General features: G+C 35.1%; 1 pseudogene; it reads left to right on the forward strand.

Annotated features, from left to right (window-relative positions):
* Positions 1 to 4444, forward strand: part of LOC144243842 (fucose-1-phosphate guanylyltransferase pseudogene) — a 6150-nt pseudogene extending 1706 nt beyond the window's left edge.
* The last annotated feature ends 264 nt before the right edge of the window (positions 4445 to 4708 follow it).

Below are 4708 nucleotides of genomic sequence, written 5' to 3' on the forward strand. Positions count from 1 at the left end.
TGTTTACATGCCACAACAAAGAAAACTTGGCACATCATTCAACTTACCATTTTGGTTGTAGTCTAGTAGATCACAAGTTTGGGTCAAGTTAAAAATTGAAATAAAAGATCTGAAAAACAATATGGAGATTCCTCAAAAATTTTAAATAATAACTACCGTATTCAGCAGTTGCACTTCCAGTTATTTACCGAAGAAAATAAAAATGCTAATGCAAAGGGATACATGCATCCCAATGTTTATAGCAGCATTATCTACAATAGCCACAATATGGAAATAAACCAAGTGACCATCAATTGATGAATGGATAAAGAAGTGTGTATGTGTCTGTGTGTCTGTGTGCATGCATGTGTATGTGTGTGTCTGTGGTGGAATATTACTCAACCATAAAAAGAATGAAACCTTGCCATTTGCAACAACATGGATGGAGCCAGAGAATATTATGCTAAGTGAAATAAGTCAGAGAAAGACAAAACACCTTAATTTCACTCCTACGTGGAATTTAAGAAACAAATAGGCCTAGGGGAAAAAAGGGACAGAGGCAGCTGAGAAACAGACTCTTAACTGTAGAAAACAAGCTGATGGTTATCAGAGGGGAGGTGGGTGGAGGGATAGGCTAAGTACGTGTTGGGCATGAAGGAGTGCACTTTTTGAGGTGAGCACTGGGGTGTTGTATGGAAGTATCGAAACACTAAATTGTACACCTGAAACCAATATTATACTGTATGTTAACTAACTAGAATTTAAATAAAAACTTTAAAAAATTGATTGAAAATGTGCAGAGGGTTTGAATAGACACTTTTGTTTGCTTGTCCTGGAGCTTCAGCCTCAGGAGCAGGCTTCAAGTTTGACACACATCTACTGGCCTACCAAGCTGCTCTCAAGGAACATAGGCTATAGGTCCGATCTTAGCACTCCCTGCCTGCCTTGCTCCAACTCACTGGTATCTCCCAGAAAAGAGCTTAAACACTTGTGTGGACCCCCAGTTTTGCAACTCCTGCCCAAGGGACACCTCCAAATTGCCTGGATCTGGTGGCCAGTGGGCCTTATGCTTTCCAGTCCCACAATAGTATACTATTAAAAGCTGCAGCCGGAGGGTCTGGCCTCTAGTCAGCCTGGATGTAGGCATTGAGATTCTCTCCTTTGGGACACTGACAGGTTTAGCACATTTTCAACTGCTAGGAGTTATTAAAGATATAATAGGTTACTTAGACAAGAACAAAGGTGTTGGAGGCCGGCTCCGGCAGGTCCAGGGGTCCCTGAAGGATGGACGGTGTCGGCGAGAGAGAGAGAGTGAGAGAGCCCNATTTTAAAATGCTTTTAAGTAAACATACCTTTACTTCCTTTGAGTGTATGTAATAATTTGAGGAAAGACACTGCATTTAGTAATTACTGTTTAATAATTATATTTTGGATTGGTATATTAGTTTTTTATTGTCATTTTTCCCCCTCTATAAAGTGCATACTTAATGTAGGAGTTTAAAAGTCATTGAAATTTACTGTTTAAAATGTAGATATAAGACCATGCTTTAGCCCATGGTCCTGTTTACTAGTTGTGCAGTTGATTCAAAATAATTCACAGCCTCGAAAGTATAATAGAATTGTTTCTTAATCTAAAATTACATTATATTAAATCACTAGAGAATTGTTCTTTGAATTTGTAACCTGGAATTTACTATTTTTTTCTTAAGTTACAGGAATGCATTATATACGTTAAATATCTTTAGATATATTTTGAGTTGTAACTGATGCCCCTGGGTTTTTAAAATTTTATAGTCTTAATAAACATTTTAAAACAGTTATTTTGTTTAATTTTATATAGGTGGTTACAGCCAACGCCTTCCAAATGCAAGTGCTCTGGGCAAAATTTTCACTGCGTTACCTTTCGGTAACCCCATTTATCAGATGTTGGAATTAAAACTAGCCATGTACATTGATTTCCCCTCACATATGAAACCTGGGATTCTGGTTACCTGTGCAGATGATATTGAACTTTATAGTATTGGAGAATGTGAGTTTATTAGATTTGACAAACCTGGCTTTACTGCTTTAGCTCATCCTTCTAGTTTGACTGTTGGTACCACACATGGAGTATTTGTCTTAGAACCTTTTAATTATTTAGAATATAGAGACCTTGAATACAGATGTTGCCATCGTTTCCTTCATAAGCCCAGCATAGAACAGATGCGTCAATTTAATGCTGTATGTAGACCTGGAAATTTTTCTCACCAGGACCTGGCTGGGGGTGACACTACCTCTCTAAACTCTGAGTATGTCTACACGGACAGCCTGTTTTACATGGATCATAAATCAGCAAAAAAATTACTTGCTTTTTATGAAAAAATAGGCACATTGAACTGTGAAATTGATGCGTATGGAGACTTTCTGCAGGCTTTGGGACCTGGAGCAACTGTGGAATACACCAGAAACACATCAAATGTCACTAAAGAAGAGGCAGAGTTGATAGACATTAGGCAGAGAATATTTCATCTTCTTAAAGGAACCTCATTAAATGTTGTTGTTCTTAACAAGTCCAAATTCTATCACATTGGAACAACTGAAGAATACTTACTTCATTTTACTTCAGATAGCAGTTTGAAGTCAGAGCTTGGCTTACAGTCCATAGCTTTTAGCATCATTTCTGCAACATCAAAATGCTCTGGTAACACATCCTGTATCATTCAAAGTATACTGGATTCAAGATGTTCTGTGGCAACTGGCTCAGTTGTGGAGTATTCCAGATTGGGGCCTGATGTTTCAGTTGGGGAAAACTGCATTATTAGTGGTTCTTATATCATAACAGCAGCCGTCCTGCCTGCAGATTCTTTTGTGTGTTCCTTAAGCTTGAAGATGAATGGACACTTGAAATATTCAACAATGGCATTTGGAGTGCAAGACAACCTGAAAAGGAATGTTAAAACATTGTCAGATATAAAGTTACTTCAGTTCTTTGGAGTCTGTTTCCTGTCATGCCTAAATATTTGGAATCTGAAAGTTACAGAGGAACTGTTCTCTGGAAATAAGACATGTTTAAGTTTGTGGAATGCTCGTATTTTCCCAGTGTGTTCCTCTTTGAGTGATTCAGTTACAACATCCCTAAAAATGTTAAATGCTGTACAGAACAAATCAGCATTCAGCCTGAATAATTATGAACTGTTGTCCATTGAAGAAATGCTTGTCTATAAAGATGTGGAAGACATGATAACTTATAGGGAGCAAATTTTTCTAGAAATAACTTTAAATAGAAAACAGTTCGATTTAGAGGCATCTTAAATACTATATACCCTACCTTTCTTGATAGAACAAGATTCCAAATACAAGTTTTCTATAGGCTTTTGTTTTATTGAAGTGAATTAGTGAAAATTACATTAACATAATTGCTGTACCATAATATTAATAACAAAATCATAAAAATTTTTGATGAAAGAATATTTCAAGGCTATAAGTTCAGAAAAGGGTTTATTTTTTGCTGTTTATCACTATTTTAATTTTCTTAAATAAAGGTGGATTTGTGGAGCATTGTGTTGATACAGTACACAAGAAGTTTTAAATGATTTTTTAAACATACCTTTAGAGTTTTTCCATCTTCTTTTTAGGCTTTGGTTTCAGTACATGTCTACGTATTAATTGGGATGGTAGCAGTATAGTAATATACTATAGCATGTACTATAGCATGAACTATAGCATATACTAGTAGAATAGTAGTAGAACATAGTAGTCCTAGCCTGATGAACTGATAAAAATGGCTTACGTACAATAGAGTCTTAGAGGAACACTGTAAGAATTGAAATAGTTTCTTGGAAAGAAATTCACAGCTTACAAATTCAGATGAGAACAATGCTTCAAATATGGTTATTATTTAATTAGTAAGTAATTAGATACAGACATCTCTGGAATTAATGATTAAAATCTTGTCTCTTGCCAATGTGAAACTAAAAGTGTTCATGTGTTATTTTACCTTATAAACTTAGAAATGTTTCCAAATCTTAAAATTTTTCCTAAAGTTCCATCCATACTAAAGCATGCACATACACAAAACTCAAATATCTGTGTGCGGAAAATGACTCATTTTATGACTCATTGATAATCATAAACTTTTTGGGGAGAGCATTATTTGCAATCTCCTTTTAATCCCTTTAATAGAACTATTACATCACCAGATGGACTGATTTTACTTTCTTTTTCTTATTTTTTGTCCTTATACTAGTGAAGATACTGAGAAGCAATAATTGACCAAAAGGTAAGCAGCAGGAAGGAGGCAAAAAAATTAAAAAATGAGAAAACTTACTGATGATTAACAGCTTCCAGAAAATAATTGACTAGAATCTCAGGTTATGTGCTGCTATTTTGCTGTAAGCATGTATGTGAAATGTCACGGTCTGGTAATAATTAGAAAACTGATTTATAAGTTTTGTGTTTTAATATGAATAAACTGAAATACGAACTAGTCTGTGCTAACTTTTGTTTATATATTAATATGTCAATATGAAAATAACTGGTAAACCAGAAGTGGCTTACCTGCAATTCTCAATTAGGCTATTTATGTGTTTTGTTTTGGTTTGGGTTGTTTTTTTTTTTTTTAATGTTCTTCCCAGGGAGGAAATACAGATACATGATAGCTACTCTTTAGCATTTACTGATTTACTTTCGGAGCTTTCAGGTTGTTATATGTCTGTTATTGATTAAATGTTTAATACTGCATTTCACCTAA

Source organism: Crocuta crocuta, unplaced genomic scaffold, assembly GCF_008692635.1.
Source record: "Crocuta crocuta isolate KB4526 unplaced genomic scaffold, BGI_CrCroc_1.0 scaffold58, whole genome shotgun sequence".
Classification (NCBI taxonomy): Eukaryota; Metazoa; Chordata; class Mammalia; order Carnivora; family Hyaenidae; genus Crocuta; species Crocuta crocuta.